Below are 25,642 nucleotides of genomic sequence, written 5' to 3' on the forward strand. Positions count from 1 at the left end.
ATATTTTCTGGCAAGCCATTTAAACAAGGAGCAAATCCCATTAGTCTGTTAACTAAACAACACTATATAATGACCTCTGAAAATATAACAAAAAAAACTTTCATCAAAATGTAGACTGTTAAGAATTGAGAGAAATGAAAGACCTCACTTTTCTAAACAACCTCCGCTAGAAATAAGACTAATAATTACATTATTAAATGACATACCTGGGGCAGCTGAGTGGTTCAGTCAGTTAAATGTCCATCTCCTGGTTTCAGCTCAAGTCATGATCTCATGGGTTCTGAGATGGAGCTACACATCAGACTCAGCAGAGTCTGCATGAAGATCCCCCCCAACCCCTCCCTCCACTAATGTACATTCTCTCTCTCTCTCTAAAATAAGTAAATATTTTTAAAAAATTTTAAAGTTAAATGACATTAACTAAAATAATAAAAATCATACTGGGTACTTTCTTCAGGTCACAATCTGATCAGCTGCATTTCAGAATTTCAAACACTCAACAGATGTGCTGTCCCATATGGTAGCCCCTGGCTACATGTGACTACCCACCACTTGAAATAAGGCTAGTGCAACTGAGAAACTAAATTTATTTTACTTTCATTAGTTAACAGCCACATGTAATAATGGCTACCACACTGGCCAGAGGCATTTTTAGATACAGTCTATGACAACTCTCTTTAAAGGGATTATGAGATGCAAACTTCCAGTTATAAAATAAATAAGTCACAGGGATAAACAATACAGCATAGAAAATATAGTCAATAATACTGTCATAACTTTATCTGGTGACAGATAGTAACTACACTCATCCTGGTGAGCACTGCATAATGTATAGAATGGATTGTTGAATCACTATGTTGTATACCTGAATCATAACACTGTAGGTCAACTACACTTTAACAAAAAAATAAAATAAATAAAGAACTACTCAATGCAACTACCCCCCCCCCAACTGGTAGCACTCAAACTTGAGGAACTGGAAAAGTACATAAGCACTGTGAAAGCAAAGGAGGAAAAAAAGATTCCTACACATATCTAATTAACAGAGGAGAGGGTTAATGGAAGGGGCAAAACGGGTAGTAGATTACACAGCTGAAGAAAATTCAGAATTTATACATTTGCATACATAGTATTAACAGTTTAATTTTTTTAAAAGATTTTATTTATTTATTCATGATAGAGAGCAAGAGAGAGAGAGAGAGGCAGAGACACAGGCAGAGGGAGAAGCAGGCTCCATGCCAGGAGCCCGACGTGGGACTCAATCCGGGGACCCCAGGATCACGCCCTGGGCCAAAGGCAGGCGCTAAACCGCTGAGCCACCCAGGGATCCCCAGTATTAACAGTTTTAAATAATTTCTTTGTTAAACTTAAATCCACTAAAGAGAAAAATCATGCTGGATTCATAAAAAATAAATGTAGCATTAAGAAATTCTATAGTGGGGTGCCTGGGAGACTCAGGCAGTTAAGTGTCGTCCAACTTTTGGTTTCGGCTCAGGTCATGATCTAAGGGTCCTGAGATTGTGCCTCACATGGGCTCCATGCTCAGTGAGGAGTCTGCTTGAGATTCTCTCTCCCCCTCTCCCTCTGCCCTTCACACACACCTCGCTCTAAAAGTAAATAAATTAGAAGAAGAAAAGAAAAGAAAGAAAGGAAAGAAAGGAAAGAAAGGAAGGAAGGAAGGAAGGAAGGAAGGAAGGAAGGAAGGAAGGAAGAGAAAGAAAGAAAGAAAGAAAGAAAGAAAGAAAGAAAGAAAGAAAGAAAGAAAAGAAAGAAAGAGAAATTCTATAGTACAGTGAACATTAGACCAACTGGGAATGGCAATTTTTCCATAGTATTTAATTTCCTGTATTCCAAAAAAGGAATGATTCGACAAACTAAAAGGTTACACAAACAAGGACTTATTCTCAATAGTTCTGGCATCTGTCTCTTCCACCAGTGAATTATTTTTTCAGGTATGCAGTCATCTCACTTAAGAGATAACAGGTTAAACAGGTTCTGGAACACCCAGGCTTTAAAAATATTTTGCCATAACAGATTACAAAAATTAAATTTAAGAAGTAAATTTGTTTTATATGATCATAAATTTCAAGTAATTCTTGGCACTCTTTGTTCCTAAGGTGTGATGTGTTTGTCCTCTGAATGCTACTATGTCTTTACAGAAGACGAGTTAGCTAAAACAAAATAATGAGAACAAAAACCAAAACTGCATCAAAATTTCTCAACAAATTAAGAAACTTAGACTAGAAGAGTCCGGCTGTTTTCCTCAGATCATAAGTACAGTAATTTAAAGCTAACCATACCTAACACTAAACCTTTAACTGATGAAAGACACTAGCACAGCTGAAAGACTTAAAGGCTAGGTTGAGGCCTTTGGAATAACCACCATCTATGATATAAACCTTAAAATTAAGTTACTAGTCTAGGGCTTATAGTAGTTTTCAGCCTTGGAGATTCAGAAAAGTTTATTTTAACTTCTCATGCTTCGCTAATAAGTAAAAGAATTAAGTGACCTGAAAGAATTAACTTAGTCACTGGTACAGGGTACCTCCTAGGAGATTAATTTACCAACCAGAGTTGTCTCAGAAATAAAGATATAAAAGACAGATGATAGAAAAAGTAGGACTTAGTGAAAAAAGTGTGTGATTTGGGGTCAGATAGACTTTAAATATAATCTGAACTCCATCACTACTACTAAGTTCCATAACTTCCTTCTCTAAACCTCAATAACATCAGTAAACAGAGACAATAATACATTGCAGGATTGTTGTGAAAAATACATGAAGAAAATAATATGTCTATAAAACACAATACATTCATACATAATAATTATGTATTAACAGTTTTAAATTATTTTCTTTGTTAAATTTAAATCCACTTTGTCAATTACCAAAGAGAAAAATCATGCTGGATTTATAAATAATAAATGTAGCATTACGAAATTCTATAGTGGGGTGCCTGGATGGCTATTTTTTTTAAAGCTATTTAAAAAAGAAGTTACCCTTTGGTACGTATCTCTAAAAATCTTATGTCTTTGTCAATATTAAAGAAGTAATGGAATTTATAAGTATCAAATTTGATTTGGGTTCAGCTGCAAATGACAGAAAATGCCCCTTAGTGTCTTATGTCTGCCTTAAAACAGTTAAGGGTCCTTTTGAAGGACAGTGATGTAATCACTGTTACTGTCCCAGGAGCTGGAGTTGTCATGTCCTCTCCTCTCTTTCACTTCCCACTCAAACAATAAAGGCTATTTGTATCATTAAAAATAAATAAATAGGGCAGCCCAGGTGGCTCAGCAGTTTAGCACTGCCTTCAGTCCAGGGTGTGATTCTGGAGGCCCAGGATCAAGTCCCACATCAGGCTCCCTGCATGGAGCCTGCTTCTCCCTCTGCCTGTGTCTCTGCCTCTCTCTCGGTCTCTCATGGATAAATAAATAAAAATCCAGATAGATAGATAGATAGATAGATAGATAGATAGATAGATAGATGTGGACACAAAAGCTCCCACAATCATCAGAGATCCAGGCTCCTCAACTTTGTTGCCATCAACCCAAATACAAGGCTCCCACCTCATGATGTGGAACAGCAGGCACCAGTCACTAAAAAGAAATGACAAAAAAAAGAATACATAAGAGAATACATAAGCTCCCCATAAGGACTCTTCCCCAACACAGAAGCCCCTCTTGTTCACAACCCATAAGCCACAGAAACTACTAATGTGGTCAATCACACATAGCAACAAAAACTGCTCTTCAAAAAACAGACTGTGGGGGCAGCCCCGGTGGCGCAGCGGTTTAGCGCTGCCTGCAGCCTGGGGTGTGATCCTGGAGACCGGGATCGAGTCCCACATCAGGCTCCCTGCATGGAGCCTGCTTCTCCCTCTGCCTGTGTCTCTGCCTCTCTCTTCGCTCTTTCTGAATGAATAAATAAATAAATCTTAAAAAAAAAAAAAACCAGATTATGGTGATGGTTATACAATACTGTGGATGTACTTAGTGTCACTCAAATGGTTAGACTGGTAAATTTTATGTTATGTATATTTTATCACAATAAATAAGATTTAGAAAACCTAAAAATGTTAAGTAGAGATGTGATACATTAAAAAGGACACAAACCAAAAATCTAGAGATAAAAAAATATCTGTGATATGAAAATTACTGTTGGATGGATTAACAGTAGACTAGAAATTGCAGAAGAAAAGACAACAGAACTTGAAGACACAGCAATAGTAATTATCCATAATGAAACACATAGGGGAAAAGACCAAAAAAAAGTTGTGGGTCAAGTGAAGGAACCTAAAGTACATATAATTAGAGGTCAGCAGAGGGAAATAGAAAAGAAGAAAAAACATGTGAAGAAATAAGGGCTAGAAACTCAATGCACGTGATAAAAACTTAAACTATACAGATCAAGAGGCTCAACCAAAGCTAAAAACAAGAATCATAAAGAAAACAACAGGCATATCAAACTGATTAAAGCCAGTAAAAAAAAAAGAAACTCAATAAAATAAAATTATGAACAGAGAATAATGCAAGTCAGAAGATAGTGAAGCAACATATTTAAGGTACCAAAAGTAAAACAAAAACTATCACCGAGAATACTACTGATAGCAAAAATACCTTTCAAAAAATAAGGTGTCACTAAATAAAAACAAAAATACAACTTCTCAAAATTTGTGGGTGGCAGCAAAAGCAGTATTCAAAGAGAAATTTATAGCAAAAAAAAGCAAATTTAGGAAAAGATCTAAAATTAACAATTTAAGCTCCCTGAGGAAAAATCTGAGAAAGAACAATTTAAGCCTATAAGCAGAAGAAAAATAAATAAAAATGAGAAGACCCTCATACTAATTAGCCAAAAATAAAAAACACGTTAAAATAACAAGTACTGGCAAGGATGTGGAGAGACTGAAATCCTTGTGCACCGCTGATAGGAAAGTAAAATGGTGCAGCCACTCTGGAAAACAGTCTGGTAGTTCCTGAAAAAATTAATAGAATTATTATATATACAGCAATTCCACTCCTGGATATACAGTGAAAAGAACCTGAACACAGGGTCTCCCAATACTGTTACACTTGTGTTCACAGCAGCATCATTCACAATAGCCAAAAGGTAGAAGAAACCCATGTCCATCTACAAAATAAACGGACAAACAAAATTTCCCATATACATACAATGGAATATTATTCACTGTTGAAAAAAGAAGCAAATTCTAACATAAAGCAGTATGGATGGATGAACCTTGAGGGCATTATGCTAAGTGAAATAAGTCTTTTGACAAATACTGTAAGACAAATACTATACAATTCTACTTACATAGGTACCTAGAGTAGTCTTCATACAGACAGAAAGTAGAATGGTGGTTGCCACTGTCTGGGGGAGGAGGAATGAAGAGTTGTTCTTTAATGGGTATGGAGTTTTATTTTTATTTGTTTTTTAAGACTTTAAGTAATCTCTATGCCCAATGTGGGGCTCAAACTCACAACCCTGAGACCAGAGTCCCATATTCCACTGACTGAGTAGCCAGTTGCCCTATACTGGGTATGGAGTTTAGAGTTTCACAGCATGAAAAGAGTTCTGGATCTTGGTTGTAAAACAATATGAATGTGCTTAACACTACTAAACTGTACTCAGAAATAGTTAAGATGGTAAATCTTATGTCATGTGTTTTTTTTTTTTGCCACAATAAACAAACACAAAAACAAAACAAAATAAAAAATAAACAAACCTGGCATTTGCTGAAGGCTTACAATATGCCTGTCACTATGTGGTTTAGATTAAGTCATTTAAACTTACCAACTTTATAAAGGAAATACTATTATTATCCTCCATTTTACTGATAGGTTAAAAGTTAAGCAACTCATCAGATGACACAGTAAGGACAAGAAAATAAACCCAAATATAACTCCAGATCCCCAAGTCCTTAAACACCTCGTTATATTGTCTTTATATTGCCTTTGTTAAATAGTTATTACTTTTATGAAGGAAGAAGTGTTATCAAAAGAAATGTTCAAAATAAATATAGGGGGAGGAGTTTCCCAACTAAAACGGTTTACATGTTTTGATAATAGAGCATGATACTTTTCAAGATTCCATATACAATGAAACAAGTCCATGTTTATATTCCAATGTTAAATATTTCATTATATGCTGGTTTTTCTGCAACAATACCTCTATAACACACACCACTGATACTTTTTAATCATCTATATAGAGTTTTTTTGGTGGTACTATAAAATTTTACACACACATGCATATACAAGGCTATGACTGGGTCTTTGATTTAACTAAAAATTGTTAAATGCAAAATAGTTATACATTCTTCTCATTAGACAGTTTTAATTAAATGTCCTAAAACAATATGATGAAAATGACACAGGTTAAAAAAAAATTCTACTCAAAAAGGTTAAAACAGGTATTTTCTTTTTTTAATCAATAAAAAATCTGTTACGTGGGTTTTTTAATTTTCCTTACTGAAAATACATTTTATCTGTGCCCTGGGTAAGAGCTTATTTTTCATTCAGAGATATAATGAAATAGGCCATTCCAAAAGCCTACACAGGTTCCACACTACCAAGAAGGCAAAAGAAGGCTACCCTCCCTAATCTCCACCACCTACTGCCATCCTGCCGTACAGGATGCAGTGCAGCCTACCTAGAGAATGTGGACACATAAAGGCAGAATCCCAGTTTCTTCAACAATAAGATCAAGAAAGTAACAGTAGCTACTTCAAAGGGCCTTTGGAGGGGCAAATTAATTTATGTACAACCACAAGAGACAATAAGTATGTTTGCTGCTATTCTTACGTCATCAGTGTTGTCACTGTCATAATTAGCATCTTCCAACATGTAAATCAAGTCCCTCATCCTTCAGAGCACTTTTCTACTATTTCCAAAAATAACAATTTCTAAAAATAGCAAGTAAGGCACTCTTTTATATTACTGTATTTATTGCTCTTCATATAATTTTCCCCTTGACAATAAGCTTTACCTTCTATAACTTCTTACAAGCACCTAGATTATGTCTCAAATGTTATATGTGGTAAAAAGTAAAAAAAAAAAAAGTGACAGTTTTCTCATCATGGGATACCAACAATTGTGGGGTTCTTTTTCTCTTTCCTCTGTTTATTTGAGTCTGAGAGCAAGAGCATAAGCAAGAACCTGGGGGCGGGGCAGAGGGAGAGAGAGAAGCAGGCTCCTTGCTGAGCAGGGAACCCGATGTGGGGCCCAATGGAAGGCAGATGCTTAACTCACTGAGCCACCCAGGCACCCCAATGATATCACAATTTAAATGCACCACTTAGATATCCTGCAGTCTGAAAGCAGTCTGAGAAGAAGAATAACAGCTCTCTTTAGAGTAATCCTTTTCAAAAATTTGGGAGATAATGTGGGGGGGGGGGGGACATGCCAGTAAGAAGGGAAATTAGACTCATGAAAGTCTAGGATTAAGACTGCAGATTCCTCATCAAAAAATGCATTGATTTGCAGAATTTCACACATATCCATATTCAAATGTTCCACACAAGCCCTTGAGAGACTTCCAAATAGAAAGTGATCATTAGATAATGAACTGTTCTTGAATTATCCATCATAATGTAGACCTCCAGGAAGGGTAGATCATCTAGTTAATTATTCTCTCCATTCAGAGACATTAAAAAAATTAATTAAAAAAGATCAGTTTTAGAGAAGCTCAACCTGAATCTAAGAAAATTTGAGGGAGAATAAGTTGAAAAATCACTGATTTAAAAGATATTCTAAAATCTGAAATCCTTTTAATGTAGAACATTTTTATTAATTACTTTTCTAAAATATCTATCCGGCTTGTCCAAAAATAATGGCTACCAACTTCTTATACAGAGCTTCAAGTTTTTGCTTTAGAAAAGAAGCATAATAGGGCAGCCCGGGTGGCTCAGCAGTTTAGTGCCACCTTCAGTCCGGGGTGTGATCCTGGAGACCCAGGATCAAATCCCATGTCAGGCTCCCTGCATGGAGCCGGTTTCTCCCTCTGCCTGTGTCTCTGCCTCTGTGTGTGTGTGTGTGTCTCATGAATAAAATCTTAAAAAAAAAAAAAAAAGAAAAGAAGCATAATAATGAGAAAAGGGGGTGCCTGGGTGGCTCCATCAGTCAAGCATCTGACTCTTGATCCAGCTCAGGTCTTGATCTCAAGGCTATAAGTTCAAGCTCATGTTGGGCTCCATGCTGGGTGTAGAGCCCACTTAAAAAAAATGAGAAAAGAATACTTTAGAACTCTAAAGGCACAGATCCTTTTATAGTTCTGCCATTTACTGGCTACTTTTCATTGAGCAAATTATTTAACCTCTCCAAATTTCAGTGTGTCCTCATTCAGGAAACTAAAAAGAATATCTGCCCCATGTAGTTCACAGATCATTACATCAAACGAGACAACACACAAAACTGCTAAGATATTAAGTCTTTTCAATACAGAATAAAATTTTTACTGAATTTGTTAGATTATACTGACAGATACAGGCTACTTGGCTTTTTTACTTTAACATGACTTTAACATAGACAGGTAACACATTTTTCATTATGTTTGCAAAAACAACTAACTATTCTACTTAGAAGGGATTATATTTTTTTAAATGTTTGAAACTAAGTTTCTACTAAAGAGAATATTTTTAAAGAACATGTCATTTTGATGTGACTAGAAAATGAAAAAGAAACCTAACAAATTAATAAAGCACTTCAGAACAGTGCTTGACACGCAGTAGGAACTACTACGTGTTTTCTTTTTTTAATTCCAGTACAATTAACATACAGTGTTATGTTAGTTTCAGGTATACAATATTGTGATAAAAATGAGGCACTTTACGAATTTGCATGTCATCCTTGAGCAGGGGCCATGCTAATCATTTCCGTATTGTTCCAATTGTAGTATATGTGTTGCCAAAGCAAGCATGAGACTATGTCTTGCTAACCATATTACTATTATTGCTATTGACAATAACCTTAATGATGTATCATAAAAAACACTGTATTCAATATGCTAAGTACTTATCATTATGAGTTTCAAAGAATTTAAAATATCTTCTAGTTTAAAGGAAGTTTCTTATATAGCATTTATATTACCATTTTCCATTAGCCATATTTTATACACACTTCTCACAACAGAAATTTCTAAGGAAATCCTCTTATGAATTCTATAAACATCGATCTATTCTAATTAAATAAGTAATTAAACCAGTTTCTAAAAAAATATCATCGTGAGTATATATTTGTCTTCTCCATCTAACGTCTGAATTCAAACCAAACTAAGTACAATGAGGCAGAAGTATTTCCACAGGGCAACCCGGGTGGCTCAGTGGTTTAGTGCCGCCTTCAGCCCCAGGGCTGGATCCTGGAGACCCGGGATCAAGTCACATGTCAGGCTCCCTGCATGGATGGAGCCTGCTTCTCCCTCTGCCTGTGTCTCTCCCTCTCTCTGTGTCTGTCATGAATAAATAAATAAAATCTTTAAAAAAAAAAAAAAAAGAAGTATTTCCACATACTGCATAGTAGTAACACTTGGGGAATTAGCATTTTCATTCAAGGCAGAGAGACTTACATGTTAAAAAAAAAAAAAAAGCCTGGAAATGGGAAGAAAGTAGCTTCAAATGAAGTTACTTAAACATGGGTAGAATTTGGGAGGAAGAAGAGAAGTTACAAAAGATAAGAGTTGGAAAAATCAGAAATCACACCATTAACAATCTTGTAAGAAATTACATAGCATTTTGGGATACCTGAGTGACTCGGTTAAGAATCTGCCTTTGACTCAGATCATGATCTCGGGGTCCTGGGATGGAGCCCCATATAGGGCTCCCTCCCCTCTGCCCTTCCCCATGGCTTGTGCTCTCTCCCTCTGGCTCTCTCAAAGAAATAAAATCTTTAAAAAAAAATTAGCACTTTGAAATTTTCCCTGAATAAATAAGAAATTAGTCCATTTAAGTACTTTAAGTTTGGGAATAATAGGGTTAGATCTACATCTTATAATACGTAGTTTGGTTGGAGTAGAGAAGGCTAGGAAAACAACATCAAAGAAAAGAATCCTGTAATAAACTAAGAAAAATATGGTCACTTGAAATGGGAAAGTAGCAGTCAGATGGGAAAGAAAAAAATTATATGCAACACTGACAGGATCTAGTGATATTGAAAGTGAAGTCAAGGATGACCGATATCCAAATAGCCAGATTTCTGGCTCGATCCAAGCCAGATAGGTAGTGGAATCACTTATCACAGGAAATGAAGGAGATATGAAAGCAGAAGGGGGAAAATAATATTGTTGTAGATACGCTGATCTTAAAGTATCTGTGCTATCTCTGAGTGGAGATGCCTAAGGCTTAGAGGCAAGCTTTCAAATGGAAAAATGGAGGGACGCCTGGGTGGCTTAGCGGTTGGGCGGCTGCCTTTGGCTCAGAGCTTGATCCCAGGGTGCTGAGATCCAGCCTTGCATCAGGCTCCCTGATGCAGCAGGAGCCTGCTTCTCCCCGCCCCCCCCCCACCTCTGTCTCATGAATAAATAAATCTTTTTTAAAAAATGGAAATCAACGACAAATGATAAAGTCCTAGAAACAGATACAAACTTAAGAAGGCAACAAATGAATAAAAAAGTAAGAATGAATAACCAAAATTCACACTTAGCAGCGAAAGAGAAAGCAAAGGAACCTGAGACAAACAGCGAGAGATGCTGAGTATGGTCATAGAAGCCAAGAGAAGACAGCAATTTGAGAAGTGTCAAGTACTTCTGAATATTTGATAGAATGATAGTTTTAGCAGCAAAGAAATCAGAATGATCTTGAAATGAGCAGTGTTAGTGATGGGAGAGGTTGGGAGAGAGATTATAGTGCAATGAGGAATGAACAGAAAATGAGACACCACAGTTTGTTTTGCTGGTGAGGGGAGGGACAAAAAGGTAGAAAGAATTGAGATTTCTTTCTAGGGGTCATTTGGTCATTTGTTTGAGGTGAAACATTTGGACAAGTTTAGCCAAATGAAAAAGAATCCAAATTAAGAGAAAGATGAAAGACAAATAGAATTAATCAACATAAGGAAAGAATGAATTCCAAAGCACAGTTGGAGAATCAGCCTGAGACAGAATGATGGACACCTCATCCACTGAAACAGAAGGAAAACTAAGAACAAATGGTACGGAAGAGATAAACTAGTGAGTCAAGTAACAGGAAATTTAAGGGATATCCTTTTGATGGCTTCTATTTTCTCGTGAAGTGAGAAGACCATCTGTGGAGCATACTTTGCTCAAAGACAGAAAAGAACGTTTAAAACGGACCCTAAGGAGAATGAGAGAATTGCTTGCCATCCGGACTACTCTTAAAAGAAATAGAAACCATGAATTCACAGTATCACTAATCTGGGTAGTTGATTTTTTTTTTTTTTAATCTGGGTAGTAACTTTTTTTCCCTCCATCAGTGCTCAATGAACATCTTTTGTATAGCCAGAAAGACAAACTGATACAAAACCTAAATGCAAATGCATATGCCAGAAATTTAACAGGGCAAGGCAACAGAATTCTAGCAAGAGGTCTCAAGTGACAGACAATGGATTCTTGCCTGCTTATAAAAAAAGCATTTGGTGGAGAGAGGAGTCAAGAATTGCAGATCTCAAAAGCATCAATAAAAGGTTAAGAGCTCAGGAGCAAGATATTTAAATTAATGATCTCAAAGGTAAAGCTGATTTCAGGTAATGGTGAGGTCCAGAGTAATTTCACGAGTATAAGTAAATGAGTTAGGTGAAGATCTCCACTAGAATGAGGTAACTCACTCAGCCAGGGTCCCGGGTACTCTGTTCACATAAACACTAAATTCACCTAGAATGATGGCACAACCTCACACAGAAAGGAAGTCTGTGAGTAAGAAGTCCATGTCTTCAAAGAGCAAGCAGAGATGTACACACCAACTTCGTGAGACTGAGACTCAGCAAGGGGAATTTTAAGAGGAAGGTTTTACAGGCACAGTAGGGCAAAGAAAGCAGGAAACCACTTTCCTACAACTGGAATCTGTAGAGAATAAAGGAAGGTAAAGTTCCACTAGAGAGGGAAGGGATTTCCCTTAGGAAGAAGATCAGTGGTGTTACTTAACAAAGATAAAAGTAACATTCGGTAAAGAATTTAAAGATGTAATTATATTTAGCCTTAGAACAAAGGTAACATGTTTGAAAAGGAGGGGAGTAGGTGAGGGAACAAAGATGAGAAGAGATGTGTATAATGACTTGTATCTTGGGCGGGAAAGGATAATGTGATAAGGTTTGGTGGGATCACTTCATGGAAAGATGGCTAAGAGGACAGGTTTCAAGAGTTCTCTAAAAGACAAGACACCAGGTCTCTCAGGAGTCAGCCAGTACCTGCAGCTAGAAAAGTCTATGTCTAGTGTATCATACGAATCATAACTCTTAGGAAGGAGCCAAATGAAGTGGGATAATTTGTATTGGTTTAAGGCTACATGCTAAGACTATTAGGCAAAAGCCTCATTGATTAAGCTTGGTCTGTAAGAACTGAGAAAAGGTCACCATCTATCTTAGAAATCAATATTCATCCTTGACCATAAATAACCCCATTTCGAGCTGTGTTATGTTTCACAACACCTTTTATTAAAGAATAAAAATATCTCATTAACCAAGTAAGATGTTCCTCCTTTAGACTTAATTCTTCATTTGTAAAATAAAGGCGTGTACTAGAACTACCACTAGGAGCCAACCCTTCCCCTCCTCCAAAAGGCGGCAGCAAACCTTACATATAGACTCTCAATTGGAAAACAGACTAACCATTTTATAAAACTTCCTAATCAAACACTAAATGCTATTAGATCTGTGCCAGACACTGGGCAGACATAAAGAATACTACATAGCAAAATGAGGCGATGAATGTTAAACTTATTGTGGCAATTATTTTGCAATATGCTTAATTCCAGTCATTGCGGTGTATACCTTAAACTTGCACAGTGCTATACATCAATTATATCTCAATAGAACTAAAAGGATAAAAGAAATTATCTTTAAAGCATTTATGCCTCGTTACCATAAAAACTAGGTTTTAGTTCTCAAATTTCCAATAAATCATGATACGAAACCTAGAAAAATGACTACTACATGGTCACAACCATAGGGAACTCCTGGTCTAGTATATAATAAGTAAATAATCATAACACATGATTCTAATCATTTACGACAGAGAGTACTGTGAGAGCAGAGAAGTGGGTCATTGCCTGGAGTTAAGGAAAGGGATGAGTAAGAATTAGAGAAGACCTCACAAAGAAAATAAATTTGAAGTGGATCCTAAAAAAGAATTAAAACTATGACTAACAACAAGCAATCTTATTAGTAATCAAATACTGAAATGCACATAAAAAATAAAAGGAGACACTGGGTGTTTTTCACCTCTGAGGTTGGCAAATAATGTAAAGGGCTGATATTTACCTAGCAAAGATATGGGAATATGTGTATTCTCATTACATTGGGATTATTTTGGAATTTTAAATGTGTACATGCAACAAAATATAAATAAATAAATGTGTACATGCTTTAACCATCCCATCTAGAAATCTACAGAAATATTCACATATATGCACAAAAATATTTAGTGATGTGCACTCTAGCAATGTTTATTACAGAAGAAAACAACCTAAATATCTATCAATGCTGAAATAGTAAAATAATCATGGCAAATTCAGATAATGGAATACTCCCTAAAAGAACTAGATGAATTATAAGTTCTGACTGGATGGCCTCCAAATAAATAAATAAAGCAAATACAAAATGATAGATATGATACAGATGCATTTGGGTTACCAAAAAAACCTAAGTATTCGTTCTTTTCATATGCAAGGAAAAAAAGAAAACGATACACCACTGTTACATGTATATATTGTTATGAATACAAGGAATGTGATACACTGATATGTTGTAAAGTGGTTGTTTCAAAAGACTGAGATCAAGGAGAAAGGGCTAAGAGAGAACTGATATTTTATATTCATTTCTGTAATTTTTTTTAAGATTTTTATTTATTCATGAGAGACACAGAGAGAGACAGAGAGAGGCAGAGACACAGGCAGAGGGAGAAGCAGGCTCCATGCAGGGAGCCCGACGTGGGACTCCATCCCTGGTCTCCAGGAACACGCCCTAGGCGAAAGGCGGCACTAAACCGCTGAGCCACCCAGGCTGCCCTAATTTTTAATTTTTTAAATATGCATGTATTACTTTTGTAATTTTCAAAATGAAGTTTGTTTTGTTTGCTCTTTAAGTAGACAAAGCAGGGAATGTCTCCCCTTAGAGACAGAGGTAGAAAGCATAAATAAAAGAATGTGGTTTATTTATTCAGTTAACAGTGAAAGGATGACTGCCTCTATCCCTGGTCCTGCTCACTCTCTTCCTTTTCACATCTGAAGATAAGTGTATTTCCCCAAAGCCCATCATCTGTGAGCTATAAATCCCTCAAAACTTTCCAGCTAGTGCTCCTGGCTAGCTCCATCAGTGGAGCATATAACTTTTGCTCTCAGGGCTGTGAGATCAAACCCCACAATGCGTACAGAGATTACTTAAAAAAAAATAATAAAAGAAGACTTTTCCTTGCTATTGGACTTTCAAAAACCCCTTCCCTTTACTCCTAATGGGAGAGTGAGGGATAGGTACCTGAGTACAAGAGTCCAACCACAAGATAGAAAAGTCTATGCTGAAGTCTCTCTACTTTAAGAAAAACCACTGATACATAAATAAAAGTAGATAAAATTCATCTCCTAATTCATAAGTGCCACAACAGGGAAAGTATATAATGTATCACCATAACAGTGGTTACCACCATACAGGCTTCTCCTCACATTCATTTTAATTATGCCTGGATACTAATTCAGTTTTTTCTGCCTATAGAAATGCAAATTATTATTCCATGAGGCTGTTAAAGAGTTGACAACAGACTTATGTTAGCCTACTCTGTCAGCCAGATCCTGGTATGCCTAAGGACCAGAATCTGTATCAGAGGTAATACAGGATAATATCTGCAATTTATATCTTCCAAACCATTCATCCGAGTTGTTCCTCAGCCCACTTTTATTACTACAACAAGGCCAAAAGTTGCTAAATTCAAGTCATAGATAAAAACTGCTGGTAAAACCCAACTGCTCCTTGAAACCTTATATAAAGCATGATTAACATTTTTGCAAGTGAATAATGCAAGGGCTTAAAAATTTTGTCATGACTTTTCCTACTATTTATATATCAGGATTTCTGAAATTTAACATCACATAAGAACACCAGACTCTGTTTTCATAGGTCACTATCATACCAACTCTAAAAGAATAAAACTTACCTGGGAAAAACTGACACCAGGAATATAACAAAACAAGTCCAAAAATGAATATAAACAAGTATTCACCCAAAGAACCTAATTATCCTCAGTGAATTAAAAGATAAATATGCCAACTAATTTTTTATTCAGTGATTTAGTACTTTAGTGCACCTAATATGTGCCAAATAATGGGCTACCATTTTTGGGAAACAGGCTAACACCAGAAGACAGATTCTGTATGTACATACCTTTTTGAAGACATTTATATATAACTGAGATTACTTTACAAATAGTTCTTCAACTGTTTATAAACAAGCTTAATTAAGTTCTTTATAGAACAATACATAGCATTAGTTTCCCACTGGATTGAATCTTCACATCTCCTTGAAGTAGACAGATACCATCATATAAGTTATCTTTCCAACTCTTCCCAAAAACTGAGTAATTAACTTAAGAATGTATTCAGTGTTTTACTTTATGACTTCACTCTGAAGGAAATTTCATAAGCCAATTTTTACTAGTTTCCTTTTATTAGTTCCAAATTTAGTTTTATTTGTATCATCCGTTGTTCTCCTATTCTGGGAATGTTCTAAATATGGAAAACAAATCTGTCTTCAGGAATGCCTTCAAAATTTTTAATTTTACAAAAATACATCCTTTTACAATTTTTTTTCCCCAGAAACTCTCAGAACTACCAGCAAAATCCTTTAGGTGAATTTTTGCATTCTTTTACAATATAACATCTTACTTTTATGACTAAATTCTTTAGTGAGAATATAACATTAGAACATATTCATACTCAATTTTAAATGTTACAATCTTGAATTATATATATTCCACAGCTATAATCAGAAATAATGCCTCAGAGCTGTTTTAGCATGGACATAACAAATCATGAAGTCTCAAATTAAATTGCATTTTGTTAAATATTTAGAATGTTGGAACATCCTGTGCAATGCCGAGGTATTATGGAGTAGGGATTCAAATGACTAGATTGTAAAATATTTTTTTTAAGATTTTATTTATTTATTCATGACACGCAGAGAGAGATAGAGAGAGAGAGAGAGAGAGAGAGAGAGAGAGAGAGAGGCAGAGATACAGGCAGAGGGAGAAGCAAGCTCCATGTAGGGAGCCTGATGTGGGACTCGATTCCGGGTCTCCAGGATCACACCGCAGGCTTAAGGTGGCACTAAACCGCTGGGCCACCTGGGCTGCCCAATTGTAAAATATTTCTAAAATGAAAAAACAGGGCACCTGGGCTCAGTCAGTTAAGCATCTGCCTTCAGCTCAAGTCATAATCTCAGGGCCCTGGGATTGAGCTCCGCAGGGCATCTGCTTCTCCCTCTGCTCACCCCCAACCCCCTCCACCCCCCACCCTCCACCACTTGTGTTTTCTCTCTCAAAGAAAATCCTTAAAAAAATTTTTTAAGAAATAATTGAAAAAAACACTTCCAATGAAGTGTTAATAAATCAGATGTAACAAACTTCCAAAGATAACTGCAAAAGTATATTAGTCAGTGAAAGAAGGACTACCCAGTTTGGGATTTGTTTCACATTTTAGTCATCTATTTGACAACTTTGGAAGAATGGATACATTTTAAATGATAAACTGTCACAAATTTTTAGGGTTTTAAAGATACCATGTGTCACTCTATAATCTCAAAAATATTAATTAATATTGCCTTGGCCACAAATGTGTCCAATTTTATTAACCACAAGATAGGGAGCCTGGGTGCTACGCACCAGCCTTCGGGCTCAGGTATCCTGGGATCAAAACCGCTGCATCAGGCTCCTGCTCCATGAGGAGCCTGCTTCTCCCTTTGCCTGCCTCTCTCTCTCTCTCTCTCAATCTCGGTTTCATGAGTGAATAAATAAAATCTTAAAAACACACACACAACATAAAATGTACAAAAAGTGAGCTGCTAACGACTCAAATATCAAAAAAAGACAAAACAAAACTCACAACTGCTATTCCTCTAATAGCTATAACTATTAATCCAAGAATCAATAAATGAAAACTTTTTCAAAATTCTAATATACTACATACCTCTTAACTACCAAAATTAAAATGGCCACACAAAAGGAAGTCTATACAAATACACAAGGAAGTGAAAAATAGGCACAATTTATCCACTGTGTATAAACTGTCTGGTTTTCTCTAATTTCCAATGATGTAAAGAGACATAATTGCAAGGAATGTGCATTTAAGAAAATCTAAATAGTAACATACTAATAAGATAACTGTTATATAATATAATCAACATGAAGCCTGCTCTGAAAATAAAATTTCAAAATAGTTTAATATAAAGCTTTTATATATTTTACATTTTATTTTTTGGTTGTTTTTAAAAAGGCCACAGAATCATTTTTGAGTAATTTTATTTTTTAAACACAGGCATATTCACAGATAGATATATATATAGATATATATATATATATACATATATATACATACACACATACACACACCATGCTGCTTTAGGTGCTATGCTTTAAAGGACCATATATTTCTAGTGAAATTTTTCTTTCTGAATCAAATCAACTGGGATCCCTGGGTGGCACAGCGGTTTGGCGCCTGCCTTTGACCCAGGGCATGATCCTGGAGACCTGGGATCGAATCCCACGTCGGGCTCTCTGCATGGAGCCTGCTTCTCCCTCTGTCTGTGTCTCTGTCTCTCTCTCTGTGACTATCATGAATAAATAAAATCTTTTAAAAAAATGAATCAAATCAACTGTCAGTGATAAAACAGGCTGCCATTATTTCTCTGTCGCGATTTATTAAATGTGAAACACCAAAATTATGTATTTTCCAGGCCAATATAGTGTCTGTAGATTATACTTCTCAAGAAAGGGTTAAGACATAATGACATCACTATATAGTAATTGTATATTCTGTATATTTTATCACAATAAAAATTGTTTTACACTTCTTTTTGGTCTATCTTGTCTGATTCTCCCTTCAGAAAAGCTGAGCAAAGCAAAATAAATTTCCTTCTAAAGTAAGAAAAAGAAAAACCTTCGTCTGATTCCTATGGAGCTTTAAAAAAAGACAGAAAATATGATTACCCTTGATATTTTAGAAAATCTGGCACTTCTCCATTCGCCAGCCTTTTCCACATATATAATTCTGTGGGCCAAGGAGATCTTGACTATTTGGTTTTGGTTTTGTTAGTACAAGAAGCAACACATACATATTTCTCAAGCCTTGGTGATCTGCACTGCTAACGAACCAGAATCACCTGAGATTCTTGTTTAAATGCAAATCCCTGCCCCCACTACAGACCATCTAAATCAGAGGATCTCACACCATTTCCACCAAGTATCCTGGGTGTGATTCTAGCTTCCAACAGAGAATTCTGACTTTCTGGCTTCATCCAAGCCTCGGTGAGCCACAAAAAATAAAGAAAGAAAAAAACAGTAAGTATTCTCCTTTCCTCAGATACATTTTTCAACCCAATGCCCTCTCTACCAATCCTTAAATTACAATATTGCACCTCTCAGCTCAGTAGTTCCCACGCTTTTCTGCACTTGAGAACCACCTTTGGAACTTTTAAAACTCCTGATCTCCAGCCCACACCAGATACCTATTACATTTGAAAGTCCAGGGGGAGAAAGCCAGGCATCAGTATTTCTAAAGATCTGTAGTTGAGTGCTATATATAACAAGATTTTTTTTTAATATTTATTTATTCATTCATGATTGACAGAGAGACAGAGACAGAGACACAGGCCAAGGGAGAAGCAGGCTCCATGCAGGGAGCCTGACATGGGACTCGATCCTGGGTCTCCAGGATCACGCCCTGGGCTGAAGGCAGCGCTAAACCACTGAGCCACCCGGGCCACCCTATATATAACAAGATTTTTAAACCACTGTCTTAACTACTGGATTTAGCAGATACAGATCAGAAAACCTGTAACTTAAAATGACCTATATGGGGCGCCCAGGTGCTCAGTTGGTTAAATGCGTGACTGACTCTTGATTTTGACTCCGGTCATGATCTCAGGGTGTTGGGATGGATACCCACATCAGGTTCCCTGCACAGCATGGAGTCTGCTTGAGTTTCTCTCCCTCTACCCACCACCCCCCTCACTCACATGCTGGCTTTCTCTCTCAAATAAATCAATAAATAATATAAATAAATAAATAATAAATAAATAAATAACCGACCTATAAGGAGCCAAGAAATATACTATAATGGTATTAAGTTTTTAAATTTCCAGATATATCTGTATCTATAAATTTCCTTTTTATTTTAATCCAATAGGAAAATTTTTGTCAATTCATTTATTAAAGCTTCCTTAAGTACTTTTTGAAAGAATGTTAAGACAAAAAAATCATTTCATGTCAAACACTAAGATTATGCCATGCATATAAAGTTCAAAAAAAAGTTCATCATAATTTCATTTGCACATTAATTTCAGTGATTTTGAGAAATATAATCATTGAGAAGTCAATAAAAAATTCAAAGTTCATTTTTTAGATATTTAAAAGCAATTCCAAATATTCTGTTAACTCCAGACAAACTCTGCTAAATTCAGAATAGCAACAATATGGTTAAATTTTACAATAAGGTTTAAATTTTGCATTAATTCTTCCCCCAATACTGACTTGATAGCTAACTTCTCTGAAAGAAAATAATAATTTTGATACATCTCTGAAAGAAAATAATAATTCTGATAGATCTTCCTTTTAGTCTTTACTAATGCCACAGATGCTGATTATATAACCTGTCAGTAGCCCTTAGAGAAATCTAATGATTCATACAGGAAAAAAATGTTTAAATCTTGATTCTTTCAACACAGGCATACTGTTCAATCACAGCACATCATTTTTAACCATTCAACTTCAACTTGAACTTTATTCATTATGTAACAATAAAATATGCCATATATATGTAAATATATAAAAGCCCAAGTACCACAAACTATAACTCTACAAGTTACCCCAAAAAAGTGAAACATTTTTCAAAATCATACCAAGGTTCACACATTTAATACCCGAAATATTTTTGCAAGAGCTTCAATATACAAAGACACATTTCACTAGCTCTTGCAGGCCTCATACTTCACTACAGTTTGGCTGTTGCACTCTCCTTTTATTATTTTTTGTTTGTTTGTTTTAGAGGAGCAGGGGAGGGGCAGAGGGAGACTGAGAGAAAGAATCTTAAGCAGGCTCCACACCCAGCATGGAACCCCAAACGGGGCTCAATCACTACTCTGAGATCATGACCTGAGCCAAAATCAAGAGCTGGATGCTTAACCAAACTGAGCCACCCAGGCACCCCTAGTGCACTTTCCTTTTAGAAGAATAAATATCACTATAACTGAAATTTTAAAAATTCATCCTTAATAAATTAAAGCATCTCCAGTACTGAAACAATTATTTCCTAAATTTTCCTTTCTGCTCAAAAGTCCCATTTGTGGTTATCTTTAATAAAAACTCAAAAAATATGGGGTGCCTAAGTGGCTCAATCAGTTAAGCATCTGCCTTCAACTCAGGTCATGAACTCAGGGTCCTGGGATCAGGCAGGCCCCACATCATGCTTCCTGCTCAGCAGAGCCTGCTTCTCCCTCTCCCTCTGTGCTCTCTCTCTCAAATAAACAAATAAAATATTTTTTAGAAATTTCAAAAAACATAATATAAACTAAATCTCAACAATTTCAATTTCAATAAGCATACTTTTAGTATGACTTCTAAAAGAATCACACTGAAAACACAAAGCAAAACAGTAAGGTAATATCTTGATACAGAATGTATATATATAGCAGCTACTTTTACATCTGAAAAGAGCATGGTCTTGGTTAAGTTCTAAAAACTCTGCTCATAATTTAAGCCCTCAAATCAGTATCAGTGCCACCTATGAACAAGAAGTAACATGTGTATCTGTATGATATAATTCAGATGGGTACTTAAAGCATAAGCCAAAAGCCAAGTGTAACACATTCCATTTGAAATACCAATAATTACCCACTCTCACAGGAACCAAATTACAAAATTAATTTTTTTTTTTATGATAGTCACAGAGAGAGAGAGAGAGAGAGGCAGAGACACAGGCAGAGGGAGAAGCAGGCTCCATGCACCGGGAACCCGACGTGGGATTCGATCCCGGGTCTCCAGGATCGCACCCTAGGCCAAAGGCAGGCGCCAAACCGCTGCGCCACCCAGGGATCCCCCAAATTACAAAATTAATAAGAACTGTTTTTTTATTTTTTATGTAAAACAGAAAAGTTTTATAAAGATAAATGTTGGGTCAAGTTGACAAAATCAGTTTATAAGCTTACTCAAGATATTCAAAATAAAAAAAAAAAAAATTGGGGGATCCCTGAGTGGCTCAGTGGTTTAGCACCTGCCTTTGGTGCAGGGCATGATCCCAGGATCAAGTCCCGCATCAGGCTCCCTGCATGGAGCCTGCTTCTCCCCCTGCCTGTGTCTCTGCCTCTCTCTCTCTGTCTCTTATGAATAAATAAAATCTTTTAAAAAAAAAATAAAATTAAAAAAAAAATTTTTAGAGTAAAGATCAACACAAAACAGAATGAAGAAACAATCAAAGACCATAATTTAAGTCAGAAGTATTCAAATTTGATCCGTATCTTACAAATAACTCAACCAGGAGAGACTTCGCAGCCATTATCAGGGCTTACACAGCTCAGCAAGGTACATTCATTACTTGGAAGGTACCACACAAGGCGTTAAAAAAAAAAAAAAAAAAAGTTAGTGTTAATTAGGTCTTTCAGATAGATACTAGTCAGTAGGATAGTTTCACCTATATAGGGCTCTCTGATCTATATGTATCTATATTCAATTTTTAAACGTTGGAACTCGCCTGTGGTATACAAAATGAAACTCCTTTTACTAGATCAGACTCATAGTACCTTAGTAAAAATTTAAAAAACAAAATAACAAGTATAGGAAGCAGTGCTCAGCATCATTTATCATTAGTAAAATATACTATCATGGTTATCACCACAGAGACGTACAATGTTCAGTGTTCTCTGAACATATGGAAAAACTGGAATCCTCATACATTGCTGGTGGGAATGTAAAATGAAACAGCCATTCTGGAAAAGTTTGTCAGTTTCTTAAAAGCTAAGCATGAAAGGGGGGAAAAAAAAGTTAAGCAGAGGTATACCATATGACCCAGCAATCTAACTCCTTAAAATCTAGATTAAGAGAAATAACACACGTCCATACACATATGGTGAGTTCATAAACAAAATACGGTATATCATATACAATGGAATATTAGCAATAAAAAATAACAAAATACTGGCATATGCTCCAAGACAGATGAACCTCAAAAATGTTATGGTAGGTGGAAGAAACCAAAAACAAATAGCTGAATACTGTAGTATTCCACTTTTATGGAATTTCCAAAAAGAAAAAGAAAATCTTACAGAGAAAATGTATCAGTAGTTGGCTTCCCTGGGAGTAAGGAGTGACTGCAAACATGCTCAAGGAAATTCTGAGGGGTTAATAAAAACGGATCATGATAATGGTTGCACAACTCCATAAATTTACTGAAAACCAGTTTATTGTATACTTATAAATAGGTGAACTCTACGATATGGAAATTATAGAATAAAATAAAAAGAACTAATGGGGCACCTGGGTGGCTCAGTGGTTGAGCGTCTGTCTACCTTTGGCTCAAGTCATGATCCTGGGGCCTGGTACTGAGTCCCGCATCGGGCTCCTCACAGGGAGCCTGCTCCCTCTGCCTGTGTCTCTGCCTCCCTCTGTGTCTCTCATGAATAAATAAATAAAATCTTTAAAAAAAAAGAATAAATTCAATAAACAATATACCTATGTTCAACACCTGCTGACCACTCTCTGCCAGACTTTTATTTCAGAGCTCATTCTAAGAGCAAATCAGAGACTGGAACACTGTCTTCTCAACTGCACTACATCTGAAGCCTGTATTTATCATTCAACCAACAATTATCAAGAACCTACTACAAGCAAGATACTGTGTATTGCTCTACTTTGCTGAAAGCCACTATTATTACATGGAGAAGAAAAATCATACTCTAATTCTCTTCCTTCTATAGCTGTTTTAAATTCAACGCAAAGGGAACATGAAAAATCAAGTATTGGGATTTATTAAATAAAGAACAGATTATTACAAACAACAAACATTTTTTTAAGATTTTATTTATTCAAAAGAGACACGCAGAGAGGCAGAGACAGAGGCAGAGGGACAAGCAGGCTCCATGCAGGATCCCAGGACCACGACCTGAGCCAAAGGCAGACACACAACAACTGAGACATCCAGGTACCCCCAAACAATAAACATTTTAAAGCGACATAAAAAGGGGATCCCTGGGCAGCCCTGGTGGCGCAGCGGTTTGGCGCCGCCTGCAGCCTTGGGTGTGATCCTGGAGACTCGGGATCGAGTCCCACATCGGGCTCCCTGCATGGAGCCTGCTTCCTCCTCTCCCTGTGTCTCTGCCCCTCTCTCTCTCTCTCTCTCTCTCTCTCTCTCTCTCTCTCTCTCTGAATAAATAAAATCTTAAAAAAAAAGGGGGGGGATCCCTGGGTGGCTCAGCGGTTTAGCGCCTGCCTTTGGCCCAGGGCGCAATCCTGGAGTCCCGAGATCGAGTCCCACGTCAGGCTCCCGGCATGGAGCCTGCTTCTCCCTCCTGTGTCTCTGCCTCTCTCTCTCTATGTCTACCATAAATAAATAAATAAATCTTTAAAAAAATAATAAAATAAAGTGACACAAAAATGCTAGGAATCAGAATGCTTAATATCTGAAAAATTTCAAAACAGTCATTCATACATAGTGAGTTATAATAACACTCTTGACCCCTGATCAAAAGTTCTCATGCTCTCTGGCTTTCTTTTAATTTTGTTAATCAATACTGCCTACTATTAGTAACAGTCAATATACCATTTTAAAGAATTTCACCTTATGTACAAACCAACCAGCATTTCATCTGTCCTTACATATGAAGCACTGTTTCAACACAGGCATCACCTAGGTATATAAAAAGGAATTGGATATATTTAACCAGAAGAAAAATTAGGGGGTGAGGGGAATAGATGAAACTCAATAAATGATAAAAGCTGTACAGCCTACACAAAGTCTTTACTTCACTAGAATAAAATTAGCTTAATTCCTTTCCAAAACAAATTATTTCACCACAATCCAGAAAATGTCCATATCATTATTCACTTTTCCTACCTAACCTCCAATTAATTCTTTCACTCAAGGGTATCCTCTTTGCATATACAGATGTTATGTTCTTTCCTACAAGTATGTAAGAAATAAGTGACAAGAACATATATCAAAATGTTTATTTGGAGAATACTTTAAAGCTCTTTAAACAGGAATATAGGGACGCCTCAGTGGCTCAGTGGTTTGGCGCCTGCCTTCAGCCCAGGGTATGATCCTGGAGACCCGGGATCAAGTCCCGTGTCAGGCTCCCTACATGGAGTCTCTCTCTCTCTGCCTGTGTTTCTGCCTGTGTCTTTGCCTGTGTCTCTGCCTGTGTCTCTGTATCTCTCATTAATAAAAAAAATAAAATCTTTTTTAAAAATTATTTAAAAAATAATAAAAATAAACAGGAATATATTTCTACAGGTTATCACTCCTGTTACTTAAAAAATTATATGTTAGTTCATGCATCAAAAATTTACCGGACACAACAATAAAACAAAAAAAGACGCATGTCCTAAAAGAGCTTATATTCTGTTCATCAAATAAGCTCAAAAACCAAGTATATAACAGTGTATTAAGCATTCCTTATCATAATCACAGGTAATTAAGATAATGCCAACTCTGTTCTGCTGTTTCCATCTAAAGTACTACTAGAGGAAGTTCTACTATTCATTTCCCTGGCATATAAAACAACTCTAATGTGTTAGAAATCAGTTCCAAGTCTATAATCCCTTAAAGGGGGGGGGGGGGTAGCCCAGGTGGCTCAGCAGTTTAGCGCCACCTTCAGCTCAGGGTGTGATAGGAGACCTGGGATCAAGTCCCACATTGGGCTCCCTGCATGGAGCCTGCTTCTCCCTCTGCCTGTATCTCTGCTTCTCTCCCTCTCTCTCTCTGTTTCTCATGAATAAATAAATTTAATTTAATTTTTAAAAAAAGAAAATTTGGGGGGCTCCTGGGTCTTTCAGTTGGCTGAGCGTCCAACTCTTGATTTCGGCTCAGGTCATGAGATCGAGCCTCGTGTTGGGCTCTGTGCTTAGTAGAGTTTGCTTCTCTCCCCCTCCTCTCCCTCTGCCCCTCCCCACATACTGTCTCTAATAAATAAATCTTTAAAAAAAGAAAAAAGAAAGAAAATTTCTATCAGCTGCTTTATAACTAAAAATCTAAACTCTCAGAGAATAAGGGAAATCAGATATTGAATAAGTGA

At 36.4% G+C, this 25,642-nt stretch overlaps 1 protein-coding gene and 1 non-coding gene across 5 annotated transcripts in view; both read right to left on the reverse strand.

Moving 5' to 3' along the window:
- ROCK2 (Rho associated coiled-coil containing protein kinase 2) overlaps window positions 1-25,642 on the reverse strand; it is a 144,120-nt gene that overhangs the window by 107,170 nt on the left and 11,308 nt on the right. The gene's annotated exons all lie outside the window — the stretch shown is intronic.
- Window positions 8,806-8,910, reverse strand: LOC129511210 (U6 spliceosomal RNA). Its single transcript, XR_008664768.1, has one exon. It is a non-coding gene; the product is annotated as a U6 spliceosomal RNA (small nuclear RNA).

Source organism: Nyctereutes procyonoides, unplaced genomic scaffold (assembly GCF_905146905.1).
Source record: "Nyctereutes procyonoides isolate TBG_1078 unplaced genomic scaffold, NYPRO_anot_genome, whole genome shotgun sequence".
NCBI lineage: Eukaryota > Metazoa > Chordata > Mammalia > Carnivora > Canidae > Nyctereutes > Nyctereutes procyonoides.